The 17211-nt window shown below is 46.4% G+C and overlaps 8 non-coding genes across 8 annotated transcripts; all 8 read right to left on the bottom strand.

Annotated features, from left to right (window-relative positions):
- Window positions 1–311: 311 nt before the first annotated feature.
- Window positions 312–502, bottom strand: LOC130317503 (U2 spliceosomal RNA). Its single transcript, XR_008864612.1, has one exon. It is a non-coding gene; the product is annotated as a U2 spliceosomal RNA (small nuclear RNA).
- A 2103-nt stretch (window positions 503–2605) lies between these two features.
- Window positions 2606–2795, bottom strand: LOC130317560 (U2 spliceosomal RNA). Its single transcript, XR_008864664.1, has one exon. It is a non-coding gene; the product is annotated as a U2 spliceosomal RNA (small nuclear RNA).
- Window positions 2796–4887: 2092 nt separating this feature from the next.
- Window positions 4888–5078, bottom strand: LOC130317502 (U2 spliceosomal RNA). Its single transcript, XR_008864611.1, has one exon. It is a non-coding gene; the product is annotated as a U2 spliceosomal RNA (small nuclear RNA).
- A 2079-nt stretch (window positions 5079–7157) lies between these two features.
- On the bottom strand, window positions 7158–7348 carry LOC130317501 (U2 spliceosomal RNA). Its single transcript, XR_008864610.1, has one exon. It is a non-coding gene; the product is annotated as a U2 spliceosomal RNA (small nuclear RNA).
- A 2084-nt stretch (window positions 7349–9432) lies between these two features.
- Window positions 9433–9623, bottom strand: LOC130317499 (U2 spliceosomal RNA). The gene has a single exon (XR_008864609.1). It is a non-coding gene; the product is annotated as a U2 spliceosomal RNA (small nuclear RNA).
- A 2094-nt stretch (window positions 9624–11717) lies between these two features.
- Window positions 11718–11908, bottom strand: LOC130317498 (U2 spliceosomal RNA). Its single transcript, XR_008864608.1, has one exon. It is a non-coding gene; the product is annotated as a U2 spliceosomal RNA (small nuclear RNA).
- A 2090-nt stretch (window positions 11909–13998) lies between these two features.
- On the bottom strand, window positions 13999–14189 carry LOC130317496 (U2 spliceosomal RNA). The gene has a single exon (XR_008864606.1). It is a non-coding gene; the product is annotated as a U2 spliceosomal RNA (small nuclear RNA).
- Window positions 14190–16273: 2084 nt separating this feature from the next.
- LOC130317495 (U2 spliceosomal RNA) lies at window positions 16274–16464 on the bottom strand. The gene has a single exon (XR_008864605.1). It is a non-coding gene; the product is annotated as a U2 spliceosomal RNA (small nuclear RNA).
- Between the last annotated feature and the right edge of the window lie 747 nt (window positions 16465–17211).

Here is a 17211-nt window from a genome sequence, read left to right as displayed (position 1 = left end):
TTTTGTCAATTAGGAACATTCAGCACCCACCCGCTATCAAGGCAAGCTGCCTATCATGTCATGCCCTACCTGCACAGGTGTGCTGGCTACTCAAATGATCCAATTAAGGAGGCCATTTAGTCAGCAGCAGCAGAAGTCCTGTGCCTGGACGCTCCAACAGCGGCCAGACACAAGCAGAAGCAGCAGAAGCAGCAGCAGCAGCACCCTTTTGTTTTTTGGCTGCAGCAGCAAGGCCCACAGGGCTGGCTAGCTGGCTAGCCAGCAAGCAGGTAGCAATGAAAGTAGGAATCTTTCTTTTTAACCCTGTAAGGGGGTGGTGCACTGTACCCGAAGATACTGCCATATCGGGTCAATGCATAGGGCGACGGAAGCAAGCTTCGAAATCGGCCCCCGTTCTCAAAAATCCATTTAATATATGGTCCCCAGATAGGGGACGTATCAGATATTAAACTGATAAGAACAGATACTACACTTGATCTTAGCCAAAAGGCCGAGAAGCGATAACCGTGAAAGGGGCGGGCCCAACAAGGTCCCCTTCATGGGCACTATCACTGCTTGCTGTCAGGGAGGCTGCCAGACAATTTTCCATGCACACTCTGGGCTGGGGGGGCAGTCAACCACCAGTACACACAGCAGAACCTAAACCCATACCATTATTGCTAAGCAGCAAGACAGGGGCCCATTGCACTCCCACGGGGCCTTTTTAAATGCAATCCATAACCCGGATTTGCCAGGAACCCTTCTTACTCCTCCTACTTGCATGTGACACTGGGCTTAGGATCTGCATAGGAAACACACACACAAGCACACACCTACCTTTGTTGCCTGCAGATGCCTCCTTGGCTGTCCCCCAAACGGTATCAAACCAACACCCACGGGAAGCTGTAAGCATAGAGGACATGCCTGCACCCCATTGGACTTACCTGTGTGGGGTTAAATCCGGGTTATTTGACAACCTATGGCGGTGATGGTTCTGCTCAGGCAGAGCAGTGCTGATGCTCCTCATAAAGCTGTCGCTGCTGTGAAGGTTCTAGGTGACATCACAAATCCCTATGGTTACATACACAACAAAGCTGGGTTGTTGTTGTTTACACTTCCTTGCCAAGCCTGTGGAAGTGAGTGACATCATAGCACTGTAGTTCTGAGGGTTCTAGATGGATGCAACAATCTCCTGTTGCTTCTATGAAGGCCATAATAGACGACATCACCAAACAGCTCCATAGTCACATACACAGCAAAGGAGAGATGTTGTTTACACCTAGTGATGTCAGTGGTATTGAGTGACATCACAGCACAGTGCTAAGGCTCCTGGGCCTGGACACAGCAGCGGCTGCAATATCTCAACGGAGAATACGTTTATATATATGTGTGTGTGTGCGCGTATATATATATATATATATATATATATATATATATATTTCTCCGCCGAAATCACTTTTAAACCCATTTCCACCTTTTTTTCCCTTCTCTTCCTCTTACTTTTTTTTCACGTTTTTTTACGTTTTTCTCCTTTTCGCCTCTTTTCTGGGCGTATTATTCTTCTTTTTCTTCTTTTTTTTCGTCTAATGCATACCCCATCAGTGCAGCAATGCTTATTCAATACCGCCAGCAGATGGAGACACTGGGGGATAATTTTCTAAGGATTTATACTGATTTTTCCTGTCTGAATTTGTCGCACAGAAAGTTGCAGCCAAATATGTGTGACATTTCTGCGACTTTAGCTTCTAGAGCATTTTTACAACATTATACATAGGTGCTGAATACATAAAAAGCGACTGTTCAGCCACAGACAAGTCGCATCGGCTGAAAGTAGGCCAGAATGTCAGTCCATGTTGGAGCAGGTTTAGATACAGTCTAAAGTATAGATCTCAAAGTCTGTGCACAGAATTTAGCAAGGGCCTCGCACCTTCTGATGCATCAGGTAGGTGCACAATAGCATAGCCTAACCCTCTGTACTTTGGTCTATATTGATGCGGGACATAGACAGCCAGCTGATGACCAATCCATTAGTGCAATGGATGGCTGGAAGCATTTGTCTTTGCCTTTGCAATACCACAGAAGCAATGCATGGTCAATGTACAGCAATGACACACCTGTGTGAACAGCCAGGAGACCCCCCCCCCCCCCCCCCCCATGTTATGTTACATAGTTACATAGTTAGTACGGTCGAAAAAAGACATATGTCCATCAAGTTCAACCAGGGAATTAAGGGGTAGGGGTGTGGCGCGATATTGGGGAAGGGATGAGATTTTATATTTCTTCATAAGCATTAATCTTATTTTGTCAATTAGGAACATTCAGCACCCACCCGCTATCAAGGCAGCTGCCTATCATGTCATGCCCTACCTGCACAGGTGTGCTGGCTACTCAAATGATCCAATTAAGGAGGCCATTTAGTCAGCAGCAGCAGAAGTCCTGTGCCTGGACGCTCCAACAGCGGCCAGACACAAGCAGAAGCAGCAGAAGCAGCAGCAGCAGAAGCAGCAGCAGCAGCACCACCTTTTGTTTTTTGGCTGCAGCAGCAAGGCCCACAGGGCTGGCTAGCTGGCTAGCCAGCAAGCAGGTAGCAATGAAAGTAGGAATCTTTCTTTTTAACCCTGTAAGGGGGTGGTGCACTGTACCCGAAGATACTGCCATATCGGGTCAATGCATAGGGCGACGGAAGCAAGCTTCGAAATCGGCCCCCGTTCTCAAAAATCCATTTAATATATGGTCCCCAGATAGGGGACGTATCAGATATTAAACTGATAAGAACAGATACTACACTTGATCTTAGCAAAAGGCCGAGAAGCGATAACCGTGAAAGGGGCGGGCCCAACAAGGTCCCCTTCATGGGCACTATCACTGCTTGCTGTCAGGGAGGCTGCCAGACAATTTTCCATGCACACTCTTGGGCTGGGGGGCAGTCAACCACCAGTACACACAGCAGAACCTAAACCCATACCATTATTGCTAAGCAGCAAGACAGGGGCCCATTGCACTCCCACGGGGCCTTTTTAAATGCAATCCATAACCCCGGATTTGCCAGGAACCCTTCTTACTCCTCCTACTTGCATGTGACACTGGGCTTAGGATCTGCATAGGAAACACACACACAAGCACACACCTACCTTTGTTGCCTGCAGATGCCTCCTTGGCTGTCCCCAAACGGTATCAAACCAACACCCACGGGAAGCTGTAAGCATAGAGGACATGCCTGCACCCCATTGGACTTACCTGTGTGGGTTAAATCCGGGTTATTTGACAACCTATGGCGGTGATGGTTCTGCTCAGGCAGAGCAGTGCTGATGCTCCTCATAAAGCTGTCGCTGCTGTGAAGGTTCTAGGTGACATCACAAATCCCTATGGTTACATACACAACAAAGCTGGGTTGTTGTTGTTTACACTCTGCAAGGCCTGTGGAAGTGAGTGACATCATAGCACTGTAGTTCTGAGGGTTCTAGATGGATGCAACAATCTCCTGTTGCTTCTATGAAGGCCATAATAGACGACATCACCAAACAGCTCCATAGTCACATACACAGCAAAGGAGAGATGTTGTTTACACCTAGTGATGTCAGTGGTATTGAGTGACATCACAGCACAGTGCTAAGGCTCCTGGGCCTGGACACAGCAGCGGCTGCAATATCTCAACGGAGAATACGTTTATATATATGTGTGTGTGTGCGCGTATATATATATATATAATATATATATATATATATATATATTTATTTCTCCGCCGAAATCACTTTTAAACCCATTTCCACCTTTTTTTCCCTTCTCTTCCTCTTACTTTTTTTTCACGTTTTTTTACGTTTTTCTCCTTTTCGCCTCTTTTCTGGGCGTATTATTCTTCTTTTTCTTCTTTTTTTTCGTCTAATGCATACCCCATCAGTGCAGCAATGCTTATTCAATACCGCCAGCAGATGGAGACACTGGGGGATAATTTTCTAAGGATTTATACTGATTTTTCCTGTCTGAATTTGTCGCACAGAAAGTTGCAGGCCAAATATGTGTGACATTTCTGCGACTTTAGCTTCTAGAGCATTTTTACAACATTATACATAGGTGCTGAATACATAAAAAGCGACTGTTCAGCGACAGACAAGTCGCATCGGCTGAAAGTAGGCCAGAATGTCAGTCCATGTTGGAGCAGGTTTAGATACAGTCTAAAGTATAGATCTCAAAGTCTGTGCACAGAATTTAGCAAGGGCCTCGCACCTTCTGATGCATCAGGTAGGTGCACAATAGCATAGCCTAACCCTCTGTACTTTGGTCTATATTGATGCGGGACATAGACAGCCAGCTGATGACCAATCCATTAGTGCAATGGATGGCTGGAAGCATTTGTCTTTGCCTTTGCAATACCACAGAAGCAATGCATGGTCAATGTACAGCAATGACACACCTGTGTGAACAGCCAGGAGACCCCCCCCCCCCCCCCCCCCATGTTATGTTACATAGTTACATAGTTAGTACGGTCGAAAAAAGACATATGTCCATCAAGTTCAACCAGGGAATTAAGGGGTAGGGGTGTGGCGCGATATTGGGGAAGGGATGAGATTTTATATTTCTTCATAAGCATTAATCTTATTTTGTCAATTAGGAACATTCAGCACCCACCCGCTATCAAGGCAGCTGCCTATCATGTCATGCCCTACCTGCACAGGTGTGCTGGCTACTCAAATGATCCAATTAAGGAGGCCATTTAGTCAGCAGCAGCAGAAGTCCTGTGCCTGGACGCTCCAACAGCGGCCAGACACAAGCAGAAGCAGCAGAAGCAGCAGCAGCAGCACCACCTTTTGTTTTTTGGCTGCAGCAGCAAGGCCCACAGGGCTGGCTAGCTGGCTAGCCAGCAAGCAGGTAGCAATGAAAGTAGGAATCTTTCTTTTTAACCCTGTAAGGGGGTGGTGCACTGTACCCGAAGATACTGCCATATCGGGTCAATGCATAGGGCGACGGAAGCAAGCTTCGAAATCGGCCCCCGTTCTCAAAAATCCATTTAATATATGGTCCCCAGATAGGGGACGTATCAGATATTAAACTGATAAGAACAGATACTACACTTGATCTTAGCCAAAAGGCCGAGAAGCGATAACCGTGAAAGGGGCGGGCCCAACAAGGTCCCCTTCATGGGCACTATCACTGCTTGCTGTCAGGGAGGCTGCCAGACAATTTTCCATGCACACTCTGGGCTGGGGGGCAGTCAACCACCAGTACACACAGCAGAACCTAAACCCATACCATTATTGCTAAGCAGCAAGACAGGGGCCCATTGCACTCCCACGGGGCCTTTTTAAATGCAATCCATAACCCGGATTTGCCAGGAACCCTTCTTACTCCTCCTACTTGCATGTGACACTGGGCTTAGGATCTGCATAGGAAACACACACACAAGCACACACCTACCTTTGTTGCCTGCAGATGCCTCCTTGGCTGTCCCCAAACGGTATCAAACCAACACCCACGGGAAGCTGTAAGCATAGAGGACATGCCTGCACCCCATTGGACTTACCTGTGTGGGTTAAATCCGGGTTATTTGACAACCTATGGCGGTGATGGTTCTGCTCAGGCAGAGCAGTGCTGATGCTCCTCATAAAGCTGTCGCTGCTGTGAAGGTTCTAGGTGACATCACAAATCCCTATGGTTACATACACAACAAAGCTGGGTTGTTGTTGTTTACACTCTGCAAGGCCTGTGGAAGTGAGTGACATCATAGCACTGTAGTTCTGAGGGTTCTAGATGGATGCAACAATCTCCTGTTGCTTCTATGAAGGCCATAATAGACGACATCACCAAACAGCTCCATAGTCACATACACAGCAAAGGAGAGATGTTGTTTACACCTAGTGATGTCAGTGGTATTGAGTGACATCACAGCACAGTGCTAAGGCTCCTGGGCCTGGAGACAGCAGCGGCTGCAATATCTCAACGGAGAATACGTTTATATATATGTGTGTGTGTGCGCGTATATATATATATATATATATATATATATATATATATATATATATTTCTCCGCCGAAATCACTTTTAAACCCATTTCCACCTTTTTTTCCCTTCTCTTCCTCTTACTTTTTTTTCACGTTTTTTTACGTTTTTCTCCTTTTCGCCTCTTTTCTGGGCGTATTATTCTTCTTTTTCTTCTTTTTTTTCGTCTAATGCATACCCCATCAGTGCAGCAATGCTTATTCAATACCGCCAGCAGATGGAGACACTGGGGGATAATTTTCTAAGGATTTATACTGATTTTTCCTGTCTGAATTTGTCGCACAGAAAGTTGCAGGCCAAATATGTGTGACATTTCTGCGACTTTAGCTTCTAGAGCATTTTTACAACATTATACATAGGTGCTGAATACATAAAAAGCGACTGTTCAGCGACAGACAAGTCGCATCGGCTGAAAGTAGGCCAGAATGTCAGTCCATGTTGGAGCAGGTTTAGATACAGTCTAAAGTATAGATCTCAAAGTCTGTGCACAGAATTTAGCAAGGGCCTCGCACCTTCTGATGCATCAGGTAGGTGCACAATAGCATAGCCTAACCCTCTGTACTTTGGTCTATATTGATGCGGGACATAGACAGCCAGCTGATGACCAATCCATTAGTGCAATGGATGGCTGGAAGCATTTGTCTTTGCCTTTGCAATACCACAGAAGCAATGCATGGTCAATGTACAGCAATGACACACCTGTGTGAACAGCCAGGAGACCCCCCCCATGTTATGTTACATAGTTACATAGTTAGTACGGTCGAAAAAAGACATATGTCCATCAAGTTCAACCAGGGAATTAAGGGGTAGGGGTGTGGCGCGATATTGGGGAAGGGATGAGATTTTATATTTCTTCATAAGCATTAATCTTATTTTGTCAATTAGGAACATTCAGCACCCACCCGCTATCAAGGCAGCTGCCTATCATGTCATGCCCTACCTGCACAGGTGTGCTGGCTACTCAAATGATCCAATTAAGGAGGCCATTTAGTCAGCAGCAGCAGAAGTCCTGTGCCTGGACGCTCCAACAGCGGCCAGACACAAGCAGAAGCAGCAGAAGCAGCAGCAGCAGCACCACCTTTTGTTTTTTGGCTGCAGCAGCAAGGCCCACAGGGCTGGCTAGCTGGCTAGCCAGCAAGCAGGTAGCAATGAAAGTAGGAATCTTTCTTTTTAACCCTGTAAGGGGGTGGTGCACTGTACCCGAAGATACTGCCATATCGGGTCAATGCATAGGGCGACGGAAGCAAGCTTCGAAATCGGCCCCCGTTCTCAAAAATCCATTTAATATATGGTCCCCAGATAGGGGACGTATCAGATATTAAACTGATAAGAACAGATACTACACTTGATCTTAGCCAAAAGGCCGAGAAGCGATAACCGTGAAAGGGGCGGGCCCAACAAGGTCCCCTTCATGGGCACTATCACTGCTTGCTGTCAGGGAGGCTGCCAGACAATTTTCCATGCACACTCTGGGCTGGGGGGCAGTCAACCACCAGTACACACAGCAGAACCTAAACCCATACCATTATTGCTAAGCAGCAAGACAGGGGCCCATTGCACTCCCACGGGGCCTTTTTAAATGCAATCCATAACCCGGATTTGCCAGGAACCCTTCTTACTCCTCCTACTTGCATGTGACACTGGGCTTAGGATCTGCATAGGAAACACACACACAAGCACACACCTACCTTTGTTGCCTGCAGATGCCTCCTTGGCTGTCCCCAAACGGTATCAAACCAACACCCACGGGAAGCTGTAAGCATAGAGGACATGCCTGCACCCCATTGGACTTACCTGTGTGGGTTAAATCCGGGTTATTTGACAACCTATGGCGGTGATGGTTCTGCTCAGGCAGAGCAGTGCTGATGCTCCTCATAAAGCTGTCGCTGCTGTGAAGGTTCTAGGTGACATCACAAATCCCTATGGTTACATACACAACAAAGCTGGGTTGTTGTTGTTTACACTCTGCAAGGCCTGTGGAAGTGAGTGACATCATAGCACTGTAGTTCTGAGGGTTCTAGATGGATGCAACAATCTCCTGTTGCTTCTATGAAGGCCATAATAGACGACATCACCAAACAGCTCCATAGTCACATACACAGCAAAGGAGAGATGTTGTTTACACCTAGTGATGTCAGTGGTATTGAGTGACATCACAGCACAGTGCTAAGGCTCCTGGGCCTGGAGACAGCAGCGGCTGCAATATCTCAACGGAGAATACGTTTATATATATGTGTGTGTGTGCGCGTATATATATATATATATATATATATATATATATATATATATATATATTTCTCCGCCGAAATCACTTTTAAACCCATTTCCACCTTTTTTTCCCTTCTCTTCCTCTTACTTTTTTTTCACGTTTTTTTACGTTTTTCTCCTTTTCGCCTCTTTTCTGGGCGTATTATTCTTCTTTTTCTTCTTTTTTTTCGTCTAATGCATACCCCATCAGTGCAGCAATGCTTATTCAATACCGCCAGCAGATGGAGACACTGGGGGATAATTTTCTAAGGATTTATACTGATTTTTCCTGTCTGAATTTGTCGCACAGAAAGTTGCAGGCCAAATATGTGTGACATTTCTGCGACTTTAGCTTCTAGAGCATTTTTACAACATTATACATAGGTGCTGAATACATAAAAAGCGACTGTTCAGCGACAGACAAGTCGCATCGGCTGAAAGTAGGCCAGAATGTCAGTCCATGTTGGAGCAGGTTTAGATACAGTCTAAAGTATAGATCTCAAAGTCTGTGCACAGAATTTAGCAAGGGCCTCGCACCTTCTGATGCATCAGGTAGGTGCACAATAGCATAGCCTAACCCTCTGTACTTTGGTCTATATTGATGCGGGACATAGACAGCCAGCTGATGACCAATCCATTAGTGCAATGGATGGCTGGAAGCATTTGTCTTTGCCTTTGCAATACCACAGAAGCAATGCATGGTCAATGTACAGCAATGACACACCTGTGTGAACAGCCAGGAGACCCCCCCCATGTTATGTTACATAGTTACATAGTTAGTACGGTCGAAAAAAGACATATGTCCATCAAGTTCAACCAGGGAATTAAGGGGTAGGGGTGTGGCGCGATATTGGGGAAGGGATGAGATTTTATATTTCTTCATAAGCATTAATCTTATTTTGTCAATTAGGAACATTCAGCACCCACCCGCTATCAAGGCAGCTGCCTATCATGTCATGCCCTACCTGCACAGGTGTGCTGGCTACTCAAATGATCCAATTAAGGAGGCCATTTAGTCAGCAGCAGCAGAAGTCCTGTGCCTGGACGCTCCAACAGCGGCCAGACACAAGCAGAAGCAGCAGAAGCAGCAGCAGCAGCAGCACCACCTTTTGTTTTTTGGCTGCAGCAGCAAGGCCCACAGGGCTGGCTAGCTGGCTAGCCAGCAAGCAGGTAGCAATGAAAGTAGGAATCTTTCTTTTTAACCCTGTAAGGGGGTGGTGCACTGTACCCGAAGATACTGCCATATCGGGTCAATGCATAGGGCGACGGAAGCAAGCTTCGAAATCGGCCCCCGTTCTCAAAAATCCATTTAATATATGGTCCCCAGATAGGGGACGTATCAGATATTAAACTGATAAGAACAGATACTACACTTGATCTTAGCCAAAAGGCCGAGAAGCGATAACCGTGAAAGGGGCGGGCCCAACAAGGTCCCCTTCATGGGCACTATCACTGCTTGCTGTCAGGGAGGCTGCCAGACAATTTTCCATGCACACTCTGGGCTGGGGGGCAGTCAACCACCAGTACACACAGCAGAACCTAAACCCATACCATTATTGCTAAGCAGCAAGACAGGGGCCCATTGCACTCCCACGGGGCCTTTTTAAATGCAATCCATAACCCGGATTTGCCAGGAACCCTTCTTACTCCTCCTACTTGCATGTGACACTGGGCTTAGGATCTGCATAGGAAACACACACACAAGCACACACCTACCTTTGTTGCCTGCAGATGCCTCCTTGGCTGTCCCCAAACGGTATCAAACCAACACCCACGGGAAGCTGTAAGCATAGAGGACATGCCTGCACCCCATTGGACTTACCTGTGTGGGTTAAATCCGGGTTATTTGACAACCTATGGCGGTGATGGTTCTGCTCAGGCAGAGCAGTGCTGATGCTCCTCATAAAGCTGTCGCTGCTGTGAAGGTTCTAGGTGACATCACAAATCCCTATGGTTACATACACAACAAAGCTGGGTTGTTGTTGTTTACACTCTGCAAGGCCTGTGGAAGTGAGTGACATCATAGCACTGTAGTTCTGAGGGTTCTAGATGGATGCAACAATCTCCTGTTGCTTCTATGAAGGCCATAATAGACGACATCACCAAACAGCTCCATAGTCACATACACAGCAAAGGAGAGATGTTGTTTACACCTAGTGATGTCAGTGGTATTGAGTGACATCACAGCACAGTGCTAAGGCTCCTGGGCCTGGACACAGCAGCGGCTGCAATATCTCAACGGAGAATACGTTTATATATATGTGTGTGTGTGCGCGTATATATATATATATATATATATATATATATATATATATATATATTTCTCCGCCGAAATCACTTTTAAACCCATTTCCACCTTTTTTTCCCTTCTCTTCCTCTTACTTTTTTTTCACGTTTTTTTACGTTTTTCTCCTTTTCGCCTCTTTTCTGGGCGTATTATTCTTCTTTTTCTTCTTTTTTTTCGTCTAATGCATACCCCATCAGTGCAGCAATGCTTATTCAATACCGCCAGCAGATGGAGACACTGGGGGATAATTTTCTAAGGATTTATACTGATTTTTCCTGTCTGAATTTGTCGCACAGAAAGTTGCAGGCCAAATATGTGTGACATTTCTGCGACTTTAGCTTCTAGAGCATTTTTACAACATTATACATAGGTGCTGAATACATAAAAAGCGACTGTTCAGCCACAGACAAGTCGCATCGGCTGAAAGTAGGCCAGAATGTCAGTCCATGTTGGAGCAGGTTTAGATACAGTCTAAAGTATAGATCTCAAAGTCTGTGCACAGAATTTAGCAAGGGCCTCGCACCTTCTGATGCATCAGGTAGGTGCACAATAGCATAGCCTAACCCTCTGTACTTTGGTCTATATTGATGCGGGACATAGACAGCCAGCTGATGACCAATCCATTAGTGCAATGGATGGCTGGAAGCATTTGTCTTTGCCTTTGCAATACCACAGAAGCAATGCATGGTCAATGTACAGCAATGACACACCTGTGTGAACAGCCAGGAGACCCCCCCCCCCCCCCCCATGTTATGTTACATAGTTACATAGTTAGTACGGTCGAAAAAAGACATATGTCCATCAAGTTCAACCAGGGAATTAAGGGGTAGGGGTGTGGCGCGATATTGGGGAAGGGATGAGATTTTATATTTCTTCATAAGCATTAATCTTATTTTGTCAATTAGGAACATTCAGCACCCACCCGCTATCAAGGCAGCTGCCTATCATGTCATGCCCTACCTGCACAGGTGTGCTGGCTACTCAAATGATCCAATTAAGGAGGCCATTTAGTCAGCAGCAGCAGAAGTCCTGTGCCTGGACGCTCCAACAGCGGCCAGACACAAGCAGAAGCAGCAGAAGCAGCAGCAGCAGAAGCAGCAGCAGCAGCACCACCTTTTGTTTTTTGGCTGCAGCAGCAAGGCCCACAGGGCTGGCTAGCTGGCTAGCCAGCAAGCAGGTAGCAATGAAAGTACTTTTTAACCCTGTAAGGGGGTGGTGCACTGTACCCGAAGATACTGCCATATCGGGTCAATGCATAGGGCGACGGAAGCAAGCTTCGAAATCGGCCCCCGTTCTCAAAAATCCATTTAATATATGGTCCCCAGATAGGGGACGTATCAGATATTAAACTGATAAGAACAGATACTACACTTGATCTTAGCCAAAAGGCCGAGAAGCGATAACCGTGAAAGGGGCGGGCCCAACAAGGTCCCCTTCATGGGCACTATCACTGCTTGCTGTCAGGGAGGCTGCCAGACAATTTTCCATGCACACTCTGGGCTGGGGGGCAGTCAACCACCAGTACACACAGCAGAACCTAAACCCATACCATTATTGCTAAGCAGCAAGACAGGGGCCCATTGCACTCCCACGGGGCCTTTTTAAATGCAATCCATAACCCGGATTTGCCAGGAACCCTTCTTACTCCTCCTACTTGCATGTGACACTGGGCTTAGGATCTGCATAGGAAACACACACACAAGCACACACCTACCTTTGTTGCCTGCAGATGCCTCCTTGGCTGTCCCCAAACGGTATCAAACCAACACCCACGGGAAGCTGTAAGCATAGAGGACATGCCTGCACCCCATTGGACTTACCTGTGTGGGTTAAATCCGGGTTATTTGACAACCTATGGCGGTGATGGTTCTGCTCAGGCAGAGCAGTGCTGATGCTCCTCATAAAGCTGTCGCTGCTGTGAAGGTTCTAGGTGACATCACAAATCCCTATGGTTACATACACAACAAAGCTGGGTTGTTGTTGTTTACACTCTGCAAGGCCTGTGGAAGTGAGTGACATCATAGCACTGTAGTTCTGAGGGTTCTAGATGGATGCAACAATCTCCTGTTGCTTCTATGAAGGCCATAATAGACGACATCACCAAACAGCTCCATAGTCACATACACAGCAAAGGAGAGATGTTGTTTACACCTAGTGATGTCAGTGGTATTGAGTGACATCACAGCACAGTGCTAAGGCTCCTGGGCCTGGACACAGCAGCGGCTGCAATATCTCAACGGAGAATACGTTTATATATATGTGTGTGTGTGCGCGTATATATATATATATATATATATATATATATATATATATATATATATTTCTCCGCCGAAATCACTTTTAAACCCATTTCCACCTTTTTTTCCCTTCTCTTCCTCTTACTTTTTTTTCACGTTTTTTTACGTTTTTCTCCTTTTCGCCTCTTTTCTGGGCGTATTATTCTTCTTTTTCTTCTTTTTTTTCGTCTAATGCATACCCCATCAGTGCAGCAATGCTTATTCAATACCGCCAGCAGATGGAGACACTGGGGGATAATTTTCTAAGGATTTATACTGATTTTTCCTGTCTGAATTTGTCGCACAGAAAGTTGCAGGCCAAATATGTGTGACATTTCTGCGACTTTAGCTTCTAGAGCATTTTTACAACATTATACATAGGTGCTGAATACATAAAAAGCGACTGTTCAGCGACAGACAAGTCGCATCGGCTGAAAGTAGGCCAGAATGTCAGTCCATGTTGGAGCAGGTTTAGATACAGTCTAAAGTATAGATCTCAAAGTCTGTGCACAGAATTTAGCAAGGGCCTCGCACCTTCTGATGCATCAGGTAGGTGCACAATAGCATAGCCTAACCCTCTGTACTTTGGTCTATATTGATGCGGGACATAGACAGCCAGCTGATGACCAATCCATTAGTGCAATGGATGGCTGGAAGCATTTGTCTTTGCCTTTGCAATACCACAGAAGCAATGCATGGTCAATGTACAGCAATGACACACCTGTGTGAACAGCCAGGAGACCCCCCCCCCCCCCCCCATGTTATGTTACATAGTTACATAGTTAGTACGGTCGAAAAAAGACATATGTCCATCAAGTTCAACCAGGGAATTAAGGGGTAGGGGTGTGGCGCGATATTGGGGAAGGGATGAGATTTTATATTTCTTCATAAGCATTAATCTTATTTTGTCAATTAGGAACATTCAGCACCCACCCGCTATCAAGGCAGCTGCCTATCATGTCATGCCCTACCTGCACAGGTGTGCTGGCTACTCAAATGATCCAATTAAGGAGGCCATTTAGTCAGCAGCAGCAGAAGTCCTGTGCCTGGACGCTCCAACAGCGGCCAGACACAAGCAGAAGCAGCAGAAGCAGCAGCAGCAGCACCACCTTTTGTTTTTTGGCTGCAGCAGCAAGGCCCACAGGGCTGGCTAGCTGGCTAGCCAGCAAGCAGGTAGCAATGAAAGTAGGAATCTTTCTTTTTAACCCTGTAAGGGGGTGGTGCACTGTACCCGAAGATACTGCCATATCGGGTCAATGCATAGGGCGACGGAAGCAAGCTTCGAAATCGGCCCCCGTTCTCAAAAATCCATTTAATATATGGTCCCCAGATAGGGGACGTATCAGATATTAAACTGATAAGAACAGATACTACACTTGATCTTAGCCAAAAGGCCGAGAAGCGATAACCGTGAAAGGGGCGGGCCCAACAAGGTCCCCTTCCCCTTCATGGGCACTATCACTGCTTGCTGTCAGGGAGGCTGCCAGACAATTTTCCATGCACACTCTGGGCTGGGGGGCAGTCAACCACCAGTACACACAGCAGAACCTAAACCCATACCATTATTGCTAAGCAGCAAGACAGGGGCCCATTGCACTCCCACGGGGCCTTTTTAAATGCAATCCATAACCCGGATTTGCCAGGAACCCTTCTTACTCCTCCTACTTGCATGTGACACTGGGCTTAGGATCTGCATAGGAAACACACACACAAGCACACACCTACCTTTGTTGCCTGCAGATGCCTCCTTGGCTGTCCCCAAACGGTATCAAACCAACACCCACGGGAAGCTGTAAGCATAGAGGACATGCCTGCACCCCATTGGACTTACCTGTGTGGGTTAAATCCGGGTTATTTGACAACCTATGGCGGTGATGGTTCTGCTCAGGCAGAGCAGTGCTGATGCTCCTCATAAAGCTGTCGCTGCTGTGAAGGTTCTAGGTGACATCACAAATCCCTATGGTTACATACACAACAAAGCTGGGTTGTTGTTGTTTACACTCTGCAAGGCCTGTGGAAGTGAGTGACATCATAGCACTGTAGTTCTGAGGGTTCTAGATGGATGCAACAATCTCCTGTTGCTTCTATGAAGGCCATAATAGACGACATCACCAAACAGCTCCATAGTCACATACACAGCAAAGGAGAGATGTTGTTTACACCTAGTGATGTCAGTGGTATTGAGTGACATCACAGCACAGTGCTAAGGCTCCTGGGCCTGGACACAGCAGCGGCTGCAATATCTCAACGGAGAATACGTTTATATATATGTGTGTGTGTGCGCGTATATATATATATATATATATATATATATATATATATATATTTCTCCGCCGAAATCACTTTTAAACCCATTTCCACCTTTTTTTCCCTTCTCTTCCTCTTACTTTTTTTTCACGTTTTTTTACGTTTTTCTCCTTTTCGCCTCTTTTCTGGGCGTATTATTCTTCTTTTTCTTCTTTTTTTTCGTCTAATGCATACCCCATCAGTGCAGCAATGCTTATTCAATACCGCCAGCAGATGGAGACACTGGGGGATAATTTTCTAAGGATTTATACTGATTTTTCCTGTCTGAATTTGTCGCACAGAAAGTTGCAGGCCAAATATGTGTGACATTTCTGCGACTTTAGCTTCTAGAGCATTTTTACAACATTATACATAGGTGCTGAATACATAAAAAGCGACTGTTCAGCGACAGACAAGTCGCATCGGCTGAAAGTAGGCCAGAATGTCAGTCCATGTTGGAGCAGGTTTAGATACAGTCTAAAGTATAGATCTCAAAGTCTGTGCACAGAATTTAGCAAGGGCCTCGCACCTTCTGATGCATCAGGTAGGTGCACAATAGCATAGCCTAACCCTCTGTACTTTGGTCTATATTGATGCGGGACATAGACAGCCAGCTGATGACCAATCCATTAGTGCAATGGATGGCTGGAAGCATTTGTCTTTGCCTTTGCAATACCACAGAAGCAATGCATGGTCAATGTACAGCAATGACACACCTGTGTGAACAGCCAGGAGACCCCCCCCCCCCCCATGTTATGTTACATAGTTACATAGTTAGTACGGTCGAAAAAAGACATATGTCCATCAAGTTCAACCAGGGAATTAAGGGGTAGGGGTGTGGCGCGATATTGGGGAAGGGATGAGATTTTATATTTCTTCATAAGCATTAATCTTATTTTGTCAATTAGGAACATTCAGCACCCACCCGCTATCAAGGCAGCTGCCTATCATGTCATGCCCTACCTGCACAGGTGTGCTGGCTACTCAAATGATCCAATTAAGGAGGCCATTTAGTCAGCAGCAGCAGAAGTCCTGTGCCTGGACGCTCCAACAGCGGCCAGACACAAGCAGAAGCAGCAGAAGCAGCAGCACCACCTTTTGTTTTTTGGCTGCAGCAGCAGCAAGGCCCACAGGGCTGGCTAGCTGGCTAGCCAGCAAGCAGGTAGCAATGAAAGTAGGAATCTTTCTTTTTAACCCTGTAAGGGGGTGGTGCACTGTACCCGAAGATACTGCCATATCGGGTCAATGCATAGGGCGACGGAAGCAAGCTTCGAAATCGGCCCCCGTTCTCAAAAATCCATTTAATATATGGTCCCCAGATAGGGGACGTATCAGATATTAAACTGATAAGAACAGATACTACACTTGATCTTAGCCAAAAGGCCGAGAAGCGATAACCGTGAAAGGGGCGGGCCCAACAAGGTCCCCTTCATGGGCACTATCACTGCTTGCTGTCAGGGAGGCTGCCAGACAATTTTCCATGCACACTCTGGGCTGGGGGGCAGTCAACCACCAGTACACACAGCAGAACCTAAACCCATACCATTATTGCTAAGCAGCAAGACAGGGGCCCATTGCACTCCCACGGGGCCTTTTTAAATGCAATCCATAACCCGGATTTGCCAGGAACCCTTCTTACTCCTCCTACTTGCATGTGACACTGGGCTTAGGATCTGCATAGGAAACACACACACAAGCACACACCTACCTTTGTTGCCTGCAGATGCCTCCTTGGCTGTCCCCAAACGGTATCAAACCAACACCCACGGGAAGCTGTAAGCATAGAGGACATGCCTGCACCCCATTGGACTTACCTGTGTGGGTTAAATCCGGGTTATTTGACAACCTATGGCGGTGATGGTTCTGCTCAGGCAGAGCAGTGCTGATGCTCCTCATAAAGCTGTCGCTGCTGTGAAGGTTCTAGGTGACATCACAAATCCCTATGGTTACATACACAACAAAGCTGGGTTGTTGTTGTTTACACTCTGCAAGGCCTGTGGAAGTGAGTGACATCATAGCACTGTAGTTCTGAGGGTTCTAGATGGATGCAACAATCTCCTGTTGCTTCTATGAAGGCCATAATAGACGACATCACCAAACAGCTCCATAGTCACATACACAGCAAAGGAGAGATGTTGTTTA

This window comes from Hyla sarda, unplaced genomic scaffold (genome assembly GCF_029499605.1).
Source record: "Hyla sarda isolate aHylSar1 unplaced genomic scaffold, aHylSar1.hap1 scaffold_200, whole genome shotgun sequence".
Taxonomy (NCBI): domain Eukaryota; kingdom Metazoa; phylum Chordata; class Amphibia; order Anura; family Hylidae; genus Hyla; species Hyla sarda.
Note: the sequence above shows the minus strand (reverse complement) of the source record. Positions and strands in the feature narration are given on the sequence as shown.